Below are 24950 nucleotides of genomic sequence, written 5' to 3' on the forward strand. Positions count from 1 at the left end.
ATTACACTGACAGTCATAACAACAGCTGCCTGCACTACATGGCATCAAAAACAATTTCTGTTTTGAAAAAGGGCACACGAAATGGAGAGGAGGGGGACCTAGTGGCAGCAAACGGTTGGTTGTTTGTAAACAAAATCAAGGCGTTAACATTGGCGCCCAATGAAAGCCTAATTGTAATTGGTAGGCGCATTTTCGCAGTATGCCTCTATAAATGTATGTATGTGTTTACAGGTTTTTATGTGTGAAAGTGTGTAATGTCAGTCGGGTATTAATTAAATCACAATTATCTGTGACACAGTTAAATAGTACCAATATTGGGTCAATAAAAAAAAAAGTTAAGCGAATGTGAAAAATTACATTCGTCACAAGGAAACTAGACTAGCTGATAATCCAAAGTAGGTTAATATGGGACTGGATTAAATGCAATCCTGGAAAACTTTAAATATGAAAGATCTCCAGAATTCTCTAGGAATATGATACATCAAAAAGATTTATTGAAGATCTCTAAAAATGGATAGGAGCCTGCTTGAAGGTCTTCTATGTATAAAAAAAACCCCTGGGCATCCAAAAAGGTCTTCGTTGTGGAGAGGACCACCTCTATGTATAAAAACGAACTTTCTTGTATGTGTGAAAAGGCCTATTGGACTCTGCAGATAGTAATCCATATCAAAATAAATCTGCAGAAAGTTTACAAAATATATATATATATATATATATATATATATATATGTATAGTTTGAAAACTTTTGGAGATATATATATATATATATATATATATATATATATATATATATATATATATATATATATATATATATATATATATATATATATACGCCATCATTTTTAGCGGAAATAGCTTCAAATTTTAGATAAGTTTAAATTTGTTCAAATTGGTTACCTTTGGCGCGAATTATGGCCTTCAAACGGCCAATGAAATCGTCACACGCTGCCCGCATGTTGCTCTGTGATATTTTGGCCCATTCCCGGCGAAGCGCTTTCTTGAGATGATCGACACTTTGGCATTTCTTAGTGCCAACCTTGCTTTCCAAAATACCCCAGGCACAATAGACCAACGGATTGGTATCCGGAGATTTTGGTGGCCGGCCATTTTGCGCTGGAAATGAAGCGAGGAACCAAATTTTGTAATCATTCTTGGGTGGTGCGTGCTGAGTGCGATGGTGCTGAGTCCTCTTGGAATGTCCAAGGTTTGCGGCCAAAATTTTTGCGTGCCCAAGGCTTTCATACACCCTCCAGAATATATTCGCGATGATGTTCGGCGTTTATTCTGATGCCAAGATCGATTAATACGAGCGGAGAGCGACCATCGGCTGTTATGGCGACCCACACCATCACCATGCCCGCGCTTGAGTTCTGGTGGCCAACCGAAGGTGCACATTTTCAGCTGACCGCTTTGGCAAGTAAACACGATCATTTTGTTTGTTTACAAACTGCTATACAACGGCTGTTTTGTCATCGGAGAAAACCAAATTCGGCAGTTCAACACTTTCAGTCAAGCGAAGCAACTCTTCAGCTCTTTTGAGTCTATTTTCTTTCCTTTTCGGTGTAAGTTCTTGCACTTTTTGGAATTTCAATGGCTTTACCCCGAGCTCATTTTTCAATATTTGACGAATGGAATATTACAATATATTCAGCTCACGAGCCATTTTTCGGCCACTGCGACGCGGTTTTCGATCCAGTCGCTTCATTACTTTTCGAATCATTTCTGCTTATGTTGCTGTTTTCTTCCGTCCACTTCCTTGAGGTCGAGCTACGCTACCAGTATCACGGTAACGAGCGATGGTACGAGACACAAAATATTTACTCACATTTAAATGCTGGAGGGCTCTAACGATAGCCACTTGTGGTTTTCCTGCCAAATATAAATAAATCACACTATCACGCTTGAATTCCACCACGAATAACTTATTTTCTGGAAAACTCTCACCAAAATGCTTTTGTACGTTTGTAAAAAAATATAATGAGCTGCCACTGGAATAATTTTAACAGCTGTCGGACAAGTCGCTTAGAAATAAGAGCAGTCTGAAATTGGTTGCAGTTTTTTCATCTCACCCTGTATATATAAAACATATAAGAAAGTTCGTCCTTTTTTATATACACGGGGGAGCCTCCTTCACATATTGAGTAAAATCTAAATTTAGCAGATCCTCAGTAGGTTTTTCATTTCCATTTAAGATCTCCAAAATGTCTTTCATGTATAGATAGTTTTCACAAAGTCTGCCATGCATAAAACATCTCTAAACCTATGTGTAGAAGAACTTCAGGATGTCGATACATAAGATATCCAGAAGAACTTCAATATGGAAACGAATGCATTCTATGCATAGATGACTAAGCAAAGGTCCTTCAGAGGTATACTACATACGGAATGTCCTTTTTTATACCATCAGCCATATAGCTAAGGTTTTCAAAAAAATAAAATAAAAAACTACCGATAACTACCACTCAAATAAAAACTGTTATATGGGGACTATGCGAAGACGTGGACCTGCATGCGATTTTTTTTCGCCATAGGTTGTAGTACCCATTACGAATTTTTATTTAAATAATTCCGTTAAATAATGTCGCTAAAGCCATGAAATTACCGAATTTCGGGAGGTACCGTTATATGGGGGCTATACGAAAACGAAATTTGAAATAATTCCGGTAAATAATGTCGCAAAAATGATGAAAATACCGAATATTGGGTTATATGTGAGCTATACGAAAACGTGGACCTACATACGAAAATTTTCCCCATAGGTTGTAGTACCCATTAAGATCTTCCAATACGAATTTTGAAACGCTTCCGGTGAAAAATGTTGCTAAAATGATGAAAATACCAAATATTGGGAGGTAACGTTTTATGGGGGCTATACGAAGACGTGGACCTGCATACGAAATTTTTTTCCATAGGTTGTAGTACCCATTAAGATCTTCCAATACGAAATGTGGAACGATTTCGTGGAATAATGTTGCGGAAATCATCAAAATACCGAATTATGGGAGGTACCGTTATATGGGGGCTTACGAAGACGTGGACCTACATCCAAAATTTTTTTTCATAGGCTGTAGTACCCATTACGAATTTTAAATATGAAATTTGAAATAATTCCGGTAAAAAATGTCGCTGAAATCATTAAAATACCGAATATCGGAAGGTACCGTTATATGGGGGCTATAGGAAGACCATGCAGGTCCACGCATACGAAATTTGTTGGCATAGCTTGTAGTACCTATTATGATCTTCCAATACGAAATTTGAAACGATTTCGGTGAATAATGTTGCGGAAAACATGGACCGACATAGCCCATTTACGAACTAAACCTGCCTACTGGTAAAATATGCATGTATGCAAAATTATAGCCTTCTATTTCAATTCGTTCGAAAAATAGCGTGATTACAACAGGCAGACGTACTGGCAGACAGACAGACGGACATCGCTAGATCGTCTTAGAATTTTACGCTGATGCAGAACATATATACTTTGTAGGGTCAATTATGAATATTTCGAGGAGTTACAAACGGAATGACAAAGCTAATATACCCTCCATAGAATGGTGGAGGCTATAATAAACGAACAATGGCTGAAGGTATACATGCGAAGGAAGGCCTCCTCTATGTATACATATATAGAAGATCTCCAGCAGGTTTATATTTACCAACGGCCATCGAATACATCAAGTTTAAAGATGGATAATATCGACCCACTCCCTTTTCTGGCACCCCTATGATCGGTACAAAGAATTCAAACTATGACAAAATTCATTGTCTCATAGAAAGTTAATAGAGTATTCGATTGATTTCAAGAACAGGTTAGGTTAATATAGCCTAGGGTCGAATTCACATAAATAATAGCTCCTTTAAAAATCGACCCTTATAATTGTTATTCATTCATTAAATTAGAAAATATACACATGTTTATCACATTTTCAGTAATTATTTGTGGACACACACATACATATGTAAATATTAATCTCCATCTCCACACAAAGATATGCCTCCATTCATTTGCGTAATGTCTCTTTTGTTGTGGTTTTCTTTGCATCATCACAATACGCATGGAAATAAGTAGAAAATTTCCAACCAAAAAAAAATTTCTTAAAAACTTTTTGGAAAATTGTTAACCATTGTTATTACAAAAGATTTATGTCATTGCCTGATTTAAATGTAAATATCCCTACAGATTTTTATCTACATGAACACACACACACAAATTATTTCACACATTTTGAGAAATCTCCCAAAGAAATATAAATCCTTTGAATTTTATTTCACCACAAACAAACAAACACCACCACCGCATGAATGGAAATATCCCCACCTCATGACGTCTCAGACAATGGATTACCACAAGGGCTGTCTGTCAGGCGTATGAAAGGAAGAAAGGTGGGCGAACGGGTGGCATTTGCTGTTTAATATTTATATTGAAAACCGCAAGTAATTGTAAATGTAAATATGAATGAAAAGTAAATGCTCGAAATTATATGTTTAACACACTTTTGCGGTTGCGTTGATGATTTTCACAGAGAATGATTATTATGAGGCTATATATAAAAAGATTATGGGTGATATCTATAAGAAAGTTGTTACTATATAAAGAACATGTCCGTCAAGATAAATTTAAATTCAATTAGCAAAGACATAAACCAAGTGGATTTTTTCTCCGGTTCAGAAAGAGTTGATAAAGAGAGAGAGAGAAAGATAGAGAGAGTGGTAGTTAACCAGAGAAAAATTAAAGGTATTTTAATTTATTTTAGTTTTTATCAAATTTATAAAAAATAAAAAAATATATAATTAAAAATTACGTTGAAAAAAATTTGAAACCCTTAACGCTACATTTAAACCTAGAAAATTAAACCATAATTTGCCTATAAGGACCGTATATTTAGAAAGTACTCCTCGAGACCTTTCATTTGTGTTCAGCTTCAACACAGCTTCATTTTTATACCCTCAACCATAGTATGGAGGGTATATTAAGTTTGTTATTCCTTTTGTAACATCTCAAAATATACATTTAAGATCTCACAAAGTATATATATTCCTGATCAGCATAAAATTTTATATCGATTTAGCGATGTCCATCCGTCTCTAGCTTCCGAACGAAATGAAGTAGGTTAATAAAATTGTACTTAAATGTATATTATGTTTGCATGACTTTTGCTATTGAAAATGGGCCCTGCAGGTATACGTTTTGGTACAGCCCCCATATAATGATACCTCCCTTTTATACCCTCCACCATACATAGTATGGAGGGTATATTAAGTTCGTCATTCCAATTTTGCACAGATCTGTATTTTATATGCAGGCAAGTCAAGTTCGAAGATCGGTCCACGATATCGTATAGCCCCCATATAATGGTCCCCCCGATATTCGGTATTTTTACGATTTTAGGCACATTTTTCAATGGAATTGTCTAAAATTCCACACAAAGAGTTCCTTGTGAGTACTTTACCCCCAGACATAGATTTGTCTATATAGATCTAAAATATCGTATATCCCCCCATATATCGGCACCTTACGATATTCGGTTTTTTTAAGATTTTAACAAAATTGTTAATGGATTTTTCCTCTTTTTTTTTTTTTTTTTTTTTGAAAATTTCCTAATTTGTTCCAAATGGTGGAGGGTATCCAAAGTTCGGGCCGGCCGACTGTTTTTTTACTTGGTTTTTGGTAATTTGGTGATTTAAGTGACATCATTCACCGGAAATAATGAAGGTGAAATTTGGTATTTGAAGTTTGTAATGGATATTACAGCCTACGACAGAAAATTGTCTGTGAAGGTCCACGTCTTCGTATAGCCCCCATATAACGGTTCTTCCCCATATTCGGTATTTTGATGATTTTAGCAACATTATTCACCCGAATTTGTTCATGTTTGATATTTGTAGATCGTAGTGGATACTACAGCCTATGACAGAAAATTGTCTGTCCACGTTTTGGTATAGCCCCCATATAATAGTACCTCCCTATTTTCGGTATTTTGATGATTTTACCCACATTATTCACTGGAGTTGTTTCTAATTTCATATTTAGAGTTCGTAAGGGGTACTACAACCTATGACAAAAAATTGTCTATGCAGGTTTAGGTCTTCGTACGGTTACATTCGGCATTTTTAAGATTTTAACGGATTTTATTTTATTGAAAATTGCCAAATTCGTTCCAAATGGCGGAGGTTATTTAAAGAACGGTCCGGCCGAACTTACAGCTTTTTTACTTGTTAAATACTATATTCTGGATTTAAATGTACAGTAGGGGCTCAAACTTTCTTTGTAAATTCGAGTTTTTTGTTTGAAATACAAAAAAACTCTGAATCATGGCCTTTTTATGAAACTGGTGCTTTGTCCTTGATAGTCTCTCAAATTTAATTTTTATACCCTTAGCCACGTGGCTACAGTTGGTATATATCATTTGATATGCCCAAAACGTGCCTCATTCAAATAACGGGGTTAGACCCTCCGGTCTCCGGTCCAAATCTCTTATACGACTTTTGGAGTCGATCAAGGGGTGTCCGTCGTCCGGCTTGGTAAAACATAATAGCACTATCAAATATAGAACGAGTTCGGAGATGAGCAATATCGGTCCACTCCTTATGGTACTTCCATTTCATTTTCACAGAAAATAATAATAATAATGAACCTGCGCCATTAACATTTAACACTAAACGCAAAATTATGGATAATTCCGTTGAAAAAGTGGCCGAAATTATAAAACTTAGAGGCAATGTTCTGTTTAATTATAATACTGAATTTTAAACAATTCCGGTAGAAAATGTACTTTGCATTGTCGGAATACCGAATATCAGGAGGTACCATTGTGCGGAGGGTATGGACCGGTATGACCCATTTTCAATATAACATGCTGGTTTATCTGCAAATTCTTTACCTTTTATTTCATTTCTAGCGATAGAAGACGTGATTACAACAAGCAGATAGACATAGCTAAATCGAATCAGATTATCACGCTGATCTAGAATACAGGGTTACCCATATTCGACGGACCTTTCGGCCCTTTGGGCCCATTCCAATCGACGAGGCTTGCCCGCAGGCAACATTCTTTGCGTCAATTGAATTTTGTACGGGAACAAATGCAAATCAATGCGAATAATCCGTTGTAAAGTGGACCGAGCCATGCCCAACTGCTGAGAACGGCGTTTTTGGGATGTTCTTGGGGACCTCTCAACACTGGCTCGTACGGCAGCGATATTCTCGGCCGATCGCCTTGGTCGACTTTTATATGGCCTCTTCGGATTAGAAAGAGCCTTACCAGTCGAAAATTTTTCGTTTTTTGGCGTGGCGTGTATCTGCTTGGACTGACGTTTCAAACGCGGTATGTCATTGAGCGATGTGACATCTCTGTCAAAAGTTATGGCGTTGCCAGATGGGTCCGTCGAATATGGGCAACCCTGAATATATATATATATATATATATATATATATATATATATATATATATATATATATATATATATTAAGAAGGAAATGAGAACGGTACATATAGCCTCCATAGTATGGTGGAGGGTATAAAAATTTTAAAACAGTTATTACTACGTAGACCTCACAAATTGGCGCCCAACGTGGGGTCAATTGTATGTATTGGTAGTTTTCCGTTGAAGTCATCATACTTTTTATGGGCTTTCAGTTCTTCGACTTTATAAAGTGGCGCCCAACGTGGGGTTTAATTTGTGTATATCTCATTTAATTTTCATACGCTTCAGTTGCTTTACATCCACCTTAATGTTTGTTTTTTTTTTTTTTTTTTTTTCAAATTATGTGCTTTCGAAAATTACATAAAAATACCATAAATATTACAATAAACATAACAGCATCATCAACAACAACAACAACAATGATACACAAAACAGATGTACGAAAAGGCAAACACTTTTGACGCACTTCAATGGGGGAACAACATTCCCCCAAACACGTCTCGTCATGCATGCCTCGTTCGCCGCGCATTCCCCCTCCTGGCCCAATGGCAAGGCCCGTATTTCTGATGATGATGATGATTATAAAACTCTCTTTGACCGATGCTTCTTCATTTTTCTTTAACCATAAAATTCAATTAACAATGCAATGCATGAAATGAAATGTTGATGCTGTTGTTGTTGTAATTCCCCCAGCTGGATGCAGGCTAGCATTATTGGCATGCATGCATACACTACCCCACCACCAAATAACAATGCGAACAAGTGAAATGAACAACAGAAAGATCATTTTGATGGTCATTCATTCAAACATTACCGTTTTCAAACAGTACACACACACATTCAGACACAACCCCCCAACTCCCCTCATCCACCATCCAGCCATTCACTCATTACCATCCGTTTTGTTTGTTTGTCAGTGACACTTGTTCTTCTTCTACTTCTTGTTTTGTGGCTGCTCATCTGGCGACACCATCTCACAGCAGGGATTTTTGCAGATGTGTTGCTTTTGTTGTTGCTGTTCGTTGTTGCATTCGACAAAATTGTACCCCCATTGAAGCTGATGTTGGGCTTCTGATGACGATGACAACTTTTGAATGCAATTGTTGTCATTGGCATTTGAACGACGACGATGACGACGACGAAGAAGAAGAAGAAGAAGAAGACGGTATTTCGAAACCCCTCCCTCCTCCCCATTTGGAACAATTGTCTTTTGTACGGATTTGAATGAAAATTTCAAAACCCCGAAAAGTTGTTATTTCAATTTTTGGAGCAGAACAGAACATAATTGGAAAGAAACTTAACGAATGGGGGGGGGGGGCAATTTGACACTGAGACATGCAGATGCAGGCTAAGCAATGGTCTTTCGTTTGCAACGTGTGCGTGTGTGTGTGTGTACTCGTAAATGATTTTCAGTTTACATCCGTTGTTGTCGTCGTCGTCTACATTCCAAAGTCCTACTTTCCCCGCAACATGTGTGAGTGTTATTACCCCCATGTATTCTGGTATCTTCAAGTTTCCGGAGCCTGGAGCATGGTAATGATCCCCTTTCAGTCGTTCATATAATCAAGAACAATTACATAGATAATTTAAAATTATCAACACTTTTGGAAGTTGCTTGAAAAGGAAAAAACTCTTCGTCTCGCATTGCGGGGGATATTTAAGTTTTATTGTTGTCATTTATGGGAGAGTCGTCTTTGAGAATTTTCACACTCGGCAAGAGATAGAGATATTTATACCCTACACCACAAGGTGGTAAGGGTATTAGGTCTTTGTGTATTTGTTTGTAACAGGCAAAAGGAAACGAGATAGACCCATAGTTCCTTGTGATGATCTGCATAGAATCACATTCTGAGTCGATTTATGCATGTCCGTACGTCTGTCCATGTATTTTTGTAATCAAAGTTCGCATTTATTGCCCTATCCAGATGAAATTTTGCACAAATCATTTGTTTGGCCCAAGGACGAACCCTATTGAAATTGGAGATAATCAGTCAAAATTCAGCTCCCATATATAACTTCGTCCGATTTGCCTTTTATTGTGCACCAAACGTGTAATATCAGTCCGAATAGTGTGGAATTTTGCACGTACGATCAGATTGGACCTGAAAATAAGTATGCCAAATTTGATCGAAATAGGTTCAGATATAGCTATAGCTCCCATATATATTGTTCATCCGATTTGTTATTTTTGTCCTCCGCAGCCATAATATGCACTCTGTAACAACAATATTTGGGGAAATATATCAAATACAGCTCAGAAATACATTTGCTAAATTTTATCGAGATCGGTTCAGATTTGGATATAGCTACCATATATAACTTCGTCCGATTTAAATTCGATTGTGCACCAAACGTCTAATATTTGCCCAAATGGAATTTGGCATTTACGACCGAATTTAATCTAGAAGCTAGTATGTTAAATTTGGTGAAGATCGGTTCAGATATAGCTATAGCTCCCATATATACGGTTCATCCGATTTGTTACCCACAGCCGTAATATGCACTCCGTAACAACGATATCCAGGGAAACATATCAAATACAGCTCAGAAATATCTTTGCGAAATTTTATGGAGATCGGTTCCGATTTGTAAATAGCTCCCATATATATCTTTAACCGATTTCAAATTAATTGTGCACCAAATGGGCAATACAAGTCCGAATTTAAAAGATACAAATGTTTCGGCATATTTATTCCTTTCAACTTTAAATTATAATTATAATCATAGCATGTATGATTGAATTCTCCCATAAAAACTTTTAATTTAATATAGTGGTGTAGGTTCTTACTGGTTTACTTTAGAAAACATTGATTTATTTATAGTCCAACGCTACAACAGGTACCAACATTTTTATATCCCGTTCAACAGAATGGCATAATTTATTCCATAAATGTCTTTGTATCTTTGGGATATAATTTCAAAATCTAACATCGCAACCGCACTGCCAAAAAAATTTACAATTTTTAGGGTACTTATTTTAAACAAAACTCTCCCATCTTCCACCACCTTTCCCATATCGTGTGACCTCTCAACTGACCACCACCAACTAGGGGATCGACCACATTAATTAGTCATAAATTACAAATTTTACAAACAATTTGCTACAATAACATCAGCATCAACAACAACACCAATAATCGTGTTGTGTCAAAACCAAATACTATTTCTACTGCATTAAATTTGGCCATGTTATGTTTGTTTTTTTTTTCACATTATTGCACACTTCTTGGCCAAATTGACAATTGAAACAACAGCAGCAGCAACAAAAAATTGGTTTAAAATTCGTTTGAAATAAAAGCCACGTTTAAATGGCTGTGTGAACACAGAGGTTGAGTGGAAAACGACGCAAAACAACAGCAGCAACAACAATGCGGTCATTATTTTAAAACCACAGCAAAGGTTGATGATGTTACAGTGCTTCTCTTCATCTCTCTCTGTCTCTCCCTCTCTCGGTCTCTCGCATCGTTGTTGATGATGGTTGTTTTGGGTGAGTGTTGTCGTTGTTATTATTGTTGCTGCTGTGCATTACATGCACAATACAACAGCAGCAGCAACAAAAATTGTTTTTGGCCTGCTGTCTATTTGCATTTTAATTAAAATTCACAAATATCGACCATAAACTTTGTAATAAAGCAACAACAACAATAATAATAACAATGTGAAAATGCCAAACATTTCAAACGATAGACAGCCGTGTAAATCCTGCCTGCCGGTCAGGCTCTCTTTTATTTTGTCTGTCCATAAAGGTTAACCAGTTGGTTGCCACCATTTTTTGGTTAACACACCGCTGAAGCAACAACAATAACAGCAATGATCAGACTGATAATACAGGGTAAAATTTTGGAGAGTCGGATAAAAAAAAAACAAAAAGAATTGGAATGAAAATAGGAGGCATAATTTGATTTCAATCGTTTTTGTCAACAGATGTATATCCTCAGCCAATGTTCGATTATTTAAATATATTTTGACCTCTGTCATGATTATTCAAATTGTTGACCCTCTATGGAGTACAGTTCAAAGCAATGGGCCAATTTTGTTCATTTCATATTGGATCTAAATAAATATGATATAAATAATGCTACGTGCCAGGTTTGGACTATATATGTTACTTCCTTCACTTTACAGGGTGAGATAAAAAAATCGCAACGAAGTCAAACGCCATCATTTTTACATTTTTATACCCTCCACCATACTATGGAGGGTATATTAACTTTGTCATTCCGTTTGTAACTCCTCGAAATACCCAACAAAGTATATATATTCTTGATCAGCGTAAAATTCTATGTCGATTTAGCGATGCCCGTCTGTCTGTCTGTCTGTTGTAATCACGCTATCTTTCGAACGAATTGAGATAGAAGGCTAAAATTTTGCACACGTGTTTATTTTTCTAGTAGACAGGTTAAGTTCGTAAATGAGCCATGTAGGTGCACGTTTTCATATAGCCCCCATATAACGGTACCTCCCTATATTCGGTATTTTGATGATTTTAGCGACATTATTCACCGGAATTGTTTCAAATTTGGTATTTGAGATTCGTAATGGATACTACAGCCTATGACAGAAAATTGTCTGTGCAGGTCAACGTCTTCGTATAGACCCCATATAGCGGTACCTCCCTAAATTCGGTATTTTGATGATTTAAGCGTCATTATTCACCGGAATTGTTTCAAATTACGTATTTAGAGTTCGTAATGGGAACTACAGTTTGTGACAGAAAATTGCCTATGCAGGCCCAGGTCTTCGTATAGGCCCCATACATCAGTACCTCCCTATTTCGGTATTTTGACGAGTTTAGGTACAATACCCACCGAAATTGTTTGAGATATCGTATTTGACGTTAGTAATGGATGCTATAGCCTGTGACAGAAAATTGTCTAAACTGGCCCAGGTCTTCGCACAGCTCCGATATAACGGTAAATCCCTATATACGATATTTTGATGATTTTAGCTACATTATTCACCGTTTATTTCAAGTTTAGAATTTGAATATGGCAATGGCTAATGGCAAACAATGCCTATGTAGGTCCACGTCGTATAGACCCCAATATAACGGCTATATTCGGTACTTTTAAAATTTTAACAAAATTTTTTAAGGATTTAATTTTTTGAAAATTTCCAAATTCGTTCCAAATGGTGTAGGGTATTCAAAGTTCGGCCCGGCCGAACTTACTGCTTTTTAACTTGTTTTTTTTTAATTTTATTGAATGAAAGCAAAAATATCGGAAATAGCATCAAATTTTAGAATAAGTTTAGATTTGTTCGAATTGGTCACCTTTGGCGCGAATTATGGTCTTCAAAAAGCCAATGAAACCGTCACACGCTGTCCCAATGTTGCGAAGCATTTATATTTTGTATTTTGGCCCATTCTGGGAGAAGCGCTTGCTTGAGGTGATCAACACTTTGGTATTTTTTAGTGCCAACCTTGCTTTCCAAAATACTCCAGACACAATAGTCCAGCAGATTGGTATCCGGAGATTTTGGGGGCCATTGTGCGCTGGAAATGAAGCGAGGAACCTCATTGTGTAACCATTCTTGGTGGCGTGTGCTGAGCGCAATGGTGCTGAGTTCAAGGTCTGCGGCCAAATTATTTGCGTGCTCAAGGCTTTAATACACCCTCCAGAATATTTTCGCGATAATATTCGGCATTTATTCTGATGCCACGGTCGATTTATACGAGCGAAAAGCGACCATCGGCTGTTATGGCGGCCCACACCATCACTATGGGCGGCGCTTGAGTTCAACATATCGCAATATTCCATTCGGCAATCAGAATAAATGCCGAATATTATCGCGAAAATATTCTGGAGGGTGCATTAAAATCTTGGACACGCAAACATTTTGGCTGCAGACCTTGGACATTCTAACAGGACTCAGCCAGCCAAAGGTGGCCAACCAAAGGTACACATTTTCAGCTGACCTCTTTGGCAGGTAAACACAATCATTTTGTTTGTTTACAAACTGCTGGACAACGAATGTTTTCTCATCGGCGAAAAAAACCAAATGTCAAATTCAGCAGTTCACCACTTTCGACTAAGCGAAGTAACTCTTTAGCTCTTTTGAGTCTATTTTCTTTCTGGTGCGATGTAAGTTCATGCACATTTTGGAATTTCAATGGCTTTACCCCGACCTCATTTTTCAATATTTGCCGTACGAGTCATTTTTCGGCCACTGCGGGTTTCGATGAAGTCGCTTCTTTGCTTTTCGAACCATTTCTGCTGATGTTGCTGTTTTCTTCCGTTCACTTCCTTGACGTCGTGACGTTTTAGTAGAAATAATGGAATGTGTGAAATATGAAGAGAACCGGATCCTTATTTCGGATTTTATAATCGTTTCGGTTATTCAAAACGTTGACCCTTTGTAGGGGAGGTACCACAAGGAATGGTCCGATATGTACCATTTTCATAGCAGATCTTTTGTTGAGGGAAGTATTGAGATGTACCAAGTCTACATGGAATCGGATGTTATTTTCCTGTTTTATGAGCTTCATGGGTATTCAAAATTTTAACCCTTTGTGTGAGAGGTACCAGAAGAAGTGGACCAATATATCCCATGTTCAAAACAGATGCTAGTAGAAATAATGGGATGTGTGTGTTAGTAGGAATAATGGAATGTGTGAAATTTGAAGAGAACCGGATTCTCATATCGGATTTAATGCTCGTTTTGGTTATTCAAATCTTTGCCCTTTGTGGGGGAGGTACAAAAAAGGAATAGAAATATTGAGATGTGACAAGTTTGAATGAAATCGGATATTAATTTCGCGCTTTATGAGCTTCATGGATATTTCAGAACTTCGACCTTTTGTGGGGGAGTTACCAGAAGGAGTGGTCCGATATATTCCATCTTAACACCAGACCTTAGGTTTATAAAAGTATTGGGATGTGTGAAATTGGAAGACAATCGGATTCCTACACTACATTTTATAAGAGTTATAATTATTCAAAATTTTGACCCTTTGTGGGGGAGGTACTTGATGGAGTGGGCCGATATTGTCCATTTTCGCACCTGACTTACCACTGATGCGAATATTAGGATTTGGAAAATTATAGCCAAATTGGATTACCCTTTCTCTTTCTTTGCAGTAATTTTTTTTTTTTGAAAATTTCGACCTTTTGTGGGAGAGGTAACTGAAGAGTGGGCCGATATTGCAAATCTCCGAACTCGATATAAGTTTGATAATAATATTACGAGGCACCAAGTTTGGACCAAATCGAATACTCCCTTCGAGAGTTATCATGCGCACCAGCCACACAGAGAGACAGACGGAAGGGATCGCTTGACTAGAAATGTCCTGAAACGGATTTGGTCCCAAGAGACCTAGGGTCTTAAACCGCAATTTGTATCTAGCCATATGGCTGTGGCAATAAATGACATCGTACATTTTCATATATTAAGTGCCTTTTTGGTACTTTTAGTACTTTTTTTCGTGACATTTCCAAACGCCAGAAATTTTTACTCCCACACACCAACAGTGACCCAAATGACACATGCCATGCATACTCGTGGTTACTTTTCTGCCATAAGTTTTACATTTTACATTGAAATTTGTATTTCTGCTATTTGAGTCCCTGCCCTAGAACTGGGTTTGAAATTCATTTCTGCGAACGTCAGTGCATAGCACAACTTTTTGAACAATGTACTACTTTTAGTAAGGTTTATCCTACCCCTACATAGAGACAGTGACAAATTTGATGTCAAAGATATGGCAGCCAATCACTCACTCATCATCAAACTCTCAAATTTAGCTAAATCCTTTTATATAAGGATACTTAACAAAAATCGGTTTTCCTCAACTTTTGGAAATGTTCTCCTCCTTCCCCCACTTGAACATCTACTATTACCATAGATGCAATAAAAGTCACTCAAACTATTCCTGCCACATCAATGGAGTAAAGTCCCACTATCAACATACATACAACAACAACAACAGCAATAGAGGTATGGCCATCATTGTCGTAACATAGAAACACAAATATGGACGGAGCAACTCCATCCAAGTTATCCTCACCATTTATAGTTGGAAATTCAAACAACAACATCAACAATACCAGAGAGAGAGAGAGAAAGTTCAGTAGTTCTCTTTTGTTGTTCATTACAACACTCTGTTGTGGTCGTTCTGTGCTGTGGTTTTGCTTTGTTGTCTGTGTCCCGGATCTATGGCAAAACAGGATGTTCGGCTGCATCTCAAGTGCAGCTGAAATAGCAGCATTAAAATGCTCCCACTTAATTAGCTGGCAAAATGAAGGAAGGGTACTTGAACTTTTTGTATGAGAGGAAATTTAAATTTGACAATTGTGTTTTTCTTTTTTTTATACCCTACAACACTATGTGTTGGGGGTATTATAAGTTTGATTGGGCCAGAATTTATGTAACACCTCGAAATATTGGTTTCCCATATAGGAAAGTATATATGGATCTTCCTAGCTCGCCGAGCTGAGTCGATCTAGCTATGTATGTCCGTCCGTCCGTCTGTCCGTCTGTCCATGTTAATTTGTAATCACGCTACAGGTCGCAATTATGGCCCGATCCTTACGAAATTTTGCACGAAGGTGGGGTTAGGGTCAGAATAGAAGCCTATTTCTTTTGGAGATGATCGCCAAATGTTTAGGAGTTGAAATGGATCAAATACTGAAAAAATTTCGGATTTTGCAGTAGCTATACAGGTCGCAATTATAGACCAATCGACGCGGAATTTCGCATGTAGCTAGAGTTTAGGGCGAGGAAGAAGCCTACCAATTTGGATGGTCATCGGATAATATTTAGCGGGTAAAATATACCATATCTTTTGTGTTGAAAAAATTCAACATTTTTCATTAAACCGCGAATATTTTAAATCCCGACGAATCACAAAGTCATGACAAGGTTACTTCTGACCTTTACATTGATGTTGACATCCAACAAATCGGATATATAGCAAAATATGTGTGATATATATGTCTATCAAAAAAAAAATGCTTGAAAGATCTCTTATATGTCGAGAACGGCTGAACTGATTTCGACAGTTTTCAATAATTCAGAATGGCCTCTTTGCAGGAAAGAAAAAACGTCTAAAAAATCGCTTAAAAATATCTCTCTAAAGATGAAAATATTGATTTTGCAACATTTTCTCATATTTTTTCAATTTTGTCATATTTTTGGCATATTTTCATTTTGAATTAAACATTTGGTAATATTTCTACAGGTAACAAAACTAATTAGTTAAAACTGCAAAAGTTGTCAGCAGGTCGTATTTATCGTCCGATCCTCACGCACATTTGAATTGGGGATACCGGTCATTGCAAAAGCCAAGCAGTTTTGGATGGCCATCCAAAAATATTCAATGTGCGAAATAGTTTGCCAACTTTTGTGGACAAAATATGAAAATGTCCATTCCAGAGACTTTTCGTTATCGCTGATTTCGTTGAAAACTATAGTCTAATGGCTGTATCTCATATAGATGCGTTTCAGTCAAAAACCAATAATAAATGTTAATCTTTTGCCACTTCTGAGAGATTATAGGTCTTTGGGAAATATTGGTTCCAGATCTAGGAAGACAATTTAATTACCAATAAATTGGAAATGAGCAAATTAGTTTAAGTTGCTATTATTCGAAAATTAGAGAACGAAACCTGATGGTTTTCTTTTATTATTTGTCACAATATTTTGTGGAAATCTTTCGAGTATCTCGCCTATATAATCTCTATCGTTTATTATAGTGTTGTAGGGTATTCAACGGTCGGCCCCGCTCGACTGTAGCCTTTGCTTACTTGTTTTTTTTTTTTTTGGAAATGTAAAATTTTGAAAGTTTTGATCCGGGGAATGGAGTTTGATTGTGACGATTATACAAGGGGATATTATTTTAATTAGTAGTACTCAGTACTCCATTTTGAAAAAAAAAAACATCAAAAATTTTAACTCAACTTTATAAAAATCAGTCTGTTTAAAGACTGATGTATGCCCTCAGCCAATATTCGATTATTTAAAAACATTTTGGCTTGTGTTATGATTATTCAAATTGTTGATTTTCTATGGAGTAGGTTCCAATATTGTTAATTTCGTATCGGACCTAAATAAATATGATATAAATATTGGGCCAATATTGTTCATTTCGTATCGGACCTAAATAAATATAATATAAATATTGCGACGTTCCAGGTTTGGACTATATCGACTTCCTTTACTTTGTATGAGATATGTGATAATTTTTGAAAATCTTAAAATGTGCGTGCAGTACCAGTTATAGTTCACCGAAGTATTTCATTTTCATACATCATCCAATACAAAAAAAAAATTGGTATGGGAAAATTACAAGAAAATCGAACGTTTTTATGCAAGTTTATGCGAAATTATAAATTCCAAATTCATCGCAGGTTTCTTCTGGAGAGAAATAGATATAGATTTAGATATAGTAAGTTGTAAAGAATAGCTGACTTGTTTGGGTCAAAATTGTGAATATCAATAGCGCTCATAAAATGCAAAATTAACATCCGATACCATTCAGACTTGGTACCTCCCAATATTTCCATCAACACAAGATCAGTTGTAAAAATGGTAGAGATTGGAACATTTATTCTTCAACGGGTCAAAATTTTGAATAGCCATGGAGTTCGTAAAACGCGAAATGAGCATCCGATTCTCTTCAATATTCACACATAAGATATATTATGAAGATGGTAGATATCGAATCACTCCTTCTGATACCTCCTCCACAACGGGTGAAAATTTAGAATAATTATAACTCTCGTAGTGTGCTAAATGAGCATCCGATTCTCTTTAAACTTGACATGTCCTAATATTTCTGGCACCTACCATATATACGGTCAGAATTTTGAATAATCAAAACGCTCGTAAAATACGAAATAAGAATCCGAGTACTTTCAAACTCGGCACATCCCAATATTTCGTTCAACACAAGATCTGGTGTGAAAATAGGTCATCAGTCCCTTTCTTTTGATATCCCCCCCACAACGGGTCCAAAATTTTAATAACGCAATAAGCTCCCGATTATCTTCAAATTTTACACATCCCAATATTTTTGCCAACGCATGATCTGGTGCAAAGATGATAGATATCAACCCTCACCTTCTGGCACCTCTCTTACAAAGGGTCAAAATTTCGAACAGTTATAACTCTCATATAATGCGAAATATGCATTCGATTTTTATACCTTCAGCCATATGGCTACAGAGGGTATATACAATTCGATACGGTCAAAACGTGCCTAGTCGAAATAACGCTTTTAGACCCTAGGTCTCTTTGGACCAAATCCGCTTCAGAACATTTGGAGTCGATCTAGCGATGTCCGTCCGCTCGTCTGTCTTTCTGACTGGCTGGTGCGCACGATAACTCTCGAAGGGAGTATCCAATTTGGTTCAAACTTGGTACATCGTAATAGTATTGTCAAACTTAGATCGAGTTCGGAGATGGGCACTATCGGCCCACTCCTTCTGGTACCTCCCCCACAAATGGTCGACATTTTTAAAAATATATATTTTTTGCACAGAAAGAGAAACGATAATCCGATTTTGCTCCAACTTTGTAAATCTTAAAATTTGCGTCAATGCTAGGTCAGGTGCTAAAATGGACACTACCGGTCCACTCCATCAAGTACCTTCCCCCTCAAAGGGTCAACATTTTGAATAATTATAACTCTTATAAAATGTGATGTAAGAGTCCGATTGTCTTCAAATTTCACACATCCCAATTTTTGTATTAACCCAAGGTCTGGTGTTAAGATGGAATATATCGGTCCACTCCTTCTGGTACCTCCCCCACAAATGGTCGACATTTTTAAAAATATATATTTTTTGCACAGAAAGAGAAACGATAATCCGATTTTTCTCCAACTTTGCATATCCTGAAATTTGCGTCAGTGCTAGGTCTGGTGTGAAAATGGACAGTATCGGTCCAATCTTTCTGGTACCTCCCTCACAAATGGTCAAAATTTTAAATAATTACAACTCTCATAAAATGTGATGTAAGAGTCCGATTGCCATAAAATTTCACACATCCCAATAATTTTATTAACCCAAGGTCTGGTGTTAAGATGGAATATATCGGTCCACTACTTTTGGTACCTCCCCCACAAAGTGTCGAAATTTTGAATACCCATGGAGCTCATAAAACGCCAAATTAAGATCCGATTTCATTTAGACTTGGCACTTCTCAATATTTCTATCAACACAAGATCTGTTATAAAGGTGGTATAGATCGAACCATTTCTTCTGGTACCTCCCCTATACATAGGGTTCAAGGTTTTGAAAAACAAAACGCACAAATAAAGCTAAAAAAATAAATAATTTCACACACACAAATATTTTTGCTAACACAAAATCTGTTGTGAAGTTTATATATATCTGCGAACCCCATCTGGTACCTCACCCACAAAGGGCCACAATTTTCAATAATTTTATCTGACATAACTTTCGAAACAATTTTGCAATTCTTTACTACTTGCTATGCTCAAATATTTCTCTCAATAAGAAGCCTGATATAAATATGAAATTTATCGGAATTTATAATTTCGCATAAAATTTGATATAAATATCATTTCTTCTAATTTTGCTCCATATTTCGCTCAATATTTTTTATTTGTATCAGATGAAGTATAAAAATGGAATATTTCGCGTGGTTTTTTTTTTTCTAAAAATTATTATATATAAAATCAATTTAGTATTTTTTACTGTAAAAAAAAATCAGTTCAAATTTCTATAAAGAAAAATATTTCAAATAGTTTTGTTGTATAAACAAATCTGTTCACTGCTCCTTCTCCTTGACATTTTTTCCAAATTTCCTTTTGGGACTATGTCAATAAACCACCCGTCCATTATGGCCTCCTGTTCCCTCCCCCATCTTCCCTTTTATTGAATTTCTTTTTAATTATTTAGCTTCGTAACAATTACCAAATATCTTGAGACTAGAATCCCAAGTTAAACACAATTATTTACAAACGGCAAATACCTGAAAAAACAACAACAAGAACAGCAATAACAATAACTTCAAGTGAAAGTGAAATTGAAATTGACTGAATTATATCTGGACAAACAAAACAAACGAGCCAGTCAGCCAGCCAGCCATCGAACGGACGCTGAAGTTGATTCACCTTTCGGTGTAACCAACAAAAATAAAACAAGAAAAAATTAAAGGCAAAATGTGTGGTAATCCCCACCTTTATGGGCCGGAGCCGCCGTTTAATTTATTTGTGGAATTAAATTGCTCTCTGTGGCCGCGCTAAAGACAAATTACATTAACAACAATCAACCGAACCAAACAACCAACAAACAGACATACAGAAAAACGAATGAATGAACGAACAAACAGTCGAACAACATTTGTTTACTTGTTCGCTGTTGAATGAGATTCCTTTTGCTCCACCTCTCTCTCTCTTTACGCTCTCCCTCTGTCGTCTTGTTGTGCAGTCTTGTTGTGTGTGAGGATGTCATTCACCTTCAAGTTGTGTCTTGGATAAATTTCTTCATTACCAGATGTTGTTCACCTGATTGTTTTTGCTGCTAATTCTTTTGTTGTTGTTGTTGTTATTGTTAATATGGAAATGTTTTGTAGACTCTTGTTCAAAACGGCAATCTTAAACTCTTGAGACTTGTCGAGGCGGCCAGTAGTAGAAACGTGTTGCTGCTACTGGTACTGCTGCTGTTGGCTAAATTAATTTGTCTCCATGGTTTGTTCACTGGCGATGGGTGGTGATAACAGTAACGACAATGATAACAACAAAGTGGATGATAACAATTAATGCAATTAACAACATTTTGAAAATCTCTCCGGGGTCAAGAAAAGCAAATTCAGTGATTTTTTTTTGATTTTGCTTGAAAGAAAATCAATGTAGTAAATTTACTTAATTATTTTTTTAATAGATAGAAAAGTCGTTAAATTGTGATTTTTAAATAAAAAAAATGGGTGAATTATTTTAAATAGAAAAATAGGTAGTGGGTTGACAAAAACAGAAATTGAACAAGTAAAAAAGTATCGGTCGGTTTTGTCGACAGTTTTATACCCTCCGCCAATGTTCGATTGTTTAAACATATTTTGACTTCTGTTATGAATTTTCCAACTCTTGACCCTCTATGGAGTGGGGAACATACATAAATTCGTATATAAATATAATAAATATAAATATGTATATATCGAACATTTCTACCCAATTCCATATTCATCTCAAGATTCTGGATTAGAGGGATATATTTAAATATAGCAAGTTGTAAAGAATCGCTGAGTTGATTCGCAATTTATGACAGATAAAAATTTTGAAAATTTTTTGTAGGTGAGGTACCAGGTTTCACAGATATATAGCATCTTCACAACAGATCTTGTGTTAGTAAAAATGATTGTATGTGTGAAATTTGAAGAGATTTGGATGCTTATTTCGCCTTCTTTCACCGTTATGTTTTTCAAAATTTTGAAACCTATATGGGGCAGGTAGCAAAAGAAATGGTCCGATCTCTACAATCTTTATAACAGATCTTGTGTTGATGGAAATATTGAGATGTATCATGTTTGCAATGGAATCATATGTTGATTTCGCTTTTTATGAACTTCATGGATATTCAAAATTTTGAGCGTTTGTGGGGGAGGTACCAGAAGGAGTAGACCGATATTGTCCATCTTAACACCAGACCTTGAGTTAATATAAATATTGGGATGTGTGAAATTTGAAAACAATCGGACTCTTACATCACATTTTATGAGAGTTGTAATTATTTAAAATTTTGACCTTTTGTGGGGAAGGTAGCAGCACTCCTTCTGCTACCGATATTGTCCATTTTTACATTTGACCTAGAACTTACGCAAATATTAAGATTTGCAAAGTTTGAGCAAAATCGGATTATCGCTTCTATTTCTGTGCAAAAAATAAATTTTTTGAAAATTTCGACCTTTTGTGGGGGAGGCACCAGAAGGAGTGGACCGATATTGCCCATCTCCGAACTCGATCTAAGTTTGACAAAAATATTACGATGTACCAAGTGTGGACCAAATCGGATACTCCCTTCAAGAGTTATCGCGCTCACCAGCCAGACAGACAGACGGACGGACATCGCTAAATCGACTCCAAATGTTCTGAAACGGATATGGTCCAAAGAGATAGGGTCTAAAACCGTTATTTCGACTAGGCACGTTTTGACCGTATCAAATGATATATACCCTCTGTAGCCATATGGCTGAGGGTATAAAAATAATGTAAAAATTATGGCGTTTGACTTTGTTGCAGTTTTTTTCATCTCACCCTGTATATTCACTGTAGCCAGATGGCTGAGAGTATAAATATCATTAAGCAATTTTGTCTCAGGAAAAAATTTAATGGGTTTCTATTGAAACACATAAACAAGAAATTTTTGTATAGTCTTCACCATTTGGAAGGAACTTGCAAAATATTAAATAAAATCTGCATAAAAATGCAGCTATAATTTGAAAAAAAAAATCGAATATCTTGTATTACATTCACATGGAGTTATACATCCAAATATCTGCCAGAGAAGATGGTGCCTATTACGAACTCAAAACAGCAAGTTTGAAATAATTCCGGTGAAGAGAAAATACAGAATATCTGTAGATACAGCAATAAGGAACTATTACATAACTTGGACCTATGAATAGATCTATGCAAGGATTTTTCCTACATACTGGAAATTGGGAAATAACATTTGCCTGCACAGTTATATGGGGGCTATACTAAAACGTGGGTCCCTAATAGTACATTTTTAATACCAAAAGTCCTTTAGACCTGAAACACATCTAAATAAAATTGTACCTACTTCACTACGTTTGGAAGCTAGAGAGATTTCCACAGACGAACGGACATCACTAAATCGACATAGAATTCTAGAAAATTTATATTTCGAGGTGTTACAAACGGAATGACAGACTTAATATAGCCTCCATACTATATTCACTTACCCTATATTAATACAAATTTCTTTCCCTCCGTCAATTTCAATTTAGATCGAATTACAACAATATATATATATATATTTTTTTTTTCAATAAAATAAAAAATATTTCAAAATAATTTTCAACATTGTATTCGATTTTCCTTTCTTCGGCAATTATTCTTAATGCATTTCAACAACCAAAAAAAAAACTGTCAATGAAATTTTATTTTCAATACAAAAACAAAGAAACAGCAAAAAACTGAATGGATATGAAAACAAAATAGCCGCCGCATTCATGCATCAAACAACTGACGATGACTACGACGTGTCGTCCGTCTGTCGGATGTAATCATGGCCAGCAAAAACAAAACAAAAAGGCAAACAATATTTGCAATTTCATGGTCTTGGCCATGTTTTACGTAGTTAATGTGGCTTTTGTGCGTTATGACTGACAGACGGCCATATGGATGGATGGACGGACGGACGGACAGACGATCTCGTCTATGTTGTATGGCTGAACTACTGTAAATACGTCATTTTTACGACATACTAAATACAAGTTTTGTAATTTTGTTTTGCTCAAACATAATGTCAGATGTCATTATCATTATCATCATCATCATTATAGTCATCGACATCGGCAAGACATAACATGTAATTACGGTACACGGTATTGGGGTATAATGCATAGATATAGGATAGATAGGGGTATCATTGCAAAAATTTGTTAAGGGGTTAAACAATGAGTTACTGACTGACTTGGTATTTGCGTCCAGCTGAATCGAAATGAGTCATGCTTTTGAATTTATAACTGAATTTTGAGAGTATCGTCCTAGGAGGGATGAGATCGTTGGTTTTAGAATATAAATATCAAGAGCATGGCTTAAAAAAATCAAAAAAATTACTCAGCACCAGAAAATCCCTCATTTTTCTTGGAAACAAATAACAATAGCTTGCTTCTATAAATAAAATTTATAGAAGCCATAAAATGTATTCTTTATAAATTTTTCCAATAAAAAAATAAAACAAAAACAGTCAATAAATATTTTAATTGTTCTACTTATTATTATTGTTTCTCAATAATATCTTACCTTACATCGTTACACTTTACGTAACGTTTCGCTAACCCAACTAGTTTTCTGAACACTTCCCACAAATCGATGGACAGTATCACAGATCTATAATATGAAGTTCTCGTATTGTTGGAGATGACAAATATAACAAGCTAAAAAGCAGTAAGTTCGGCCGGGCCGAACTGTAAATAGCCTCCAACATTTGAAAATTTTCAAAAAATAAAATCCTTAAAAAAGTCTGTTTAAATTTTAAAAATACCGAATATAGCCGTTTTATCGAGGTCTATACGACGTGGACCTACATAGGCATGGTTTGTCATAAGCCATTACCATATTCAAATTCGAAAACTTAAAATAAACGGTGAATAATGTAGCTAAAATCATCAAAATATCGTATATAGAGAGATACCGTTATCGGGACTGTGCGAAGACCTGGACCAGCACACTAAATTTTCTGTCTTAGGCTGTAATATCCCTTTGGAACTTCAAATATCAAATTTGAAACAATTCCGGTGAATAATGTCGCTAAAATCATCAAAATGCCGAATATCGGAAGGTACCGTTATATGGGGGCTATATGAAGAC

At 36.1% G+C, this 24950-nt stretch overlaps 1 protein-coding gene across 3 annotated transcripts in view; it reads left to right on the forward strand.

Annotated features, from left to right (window-relative positions):
* Positions 1-24950, forward strand: part of LOC101894013 (AF4/FMR2 family member lilli) — a 302178-nt gene that overhangs the window by 256131 nt on the left and 21097 nt on the right. The gene's annotated exons all lie outside the window — the stretch shown is intronic.

This window comes from Musca domestica, unplaced genomic scaffold, assembly GCF_030504385.1.
Source record: "Musca domestica strain aabys unplaced genomic scaffold, Musca_domestica.polishedcontigs.V.1.1 2, whole genome shotgun sequence".
In the NCBI taxonomy this organism is placed as follows: Eukaryota; Metazoa; Arthropoda; class Insecta; order Diptera; family Muscidae; genus Musca; species Musca domestica.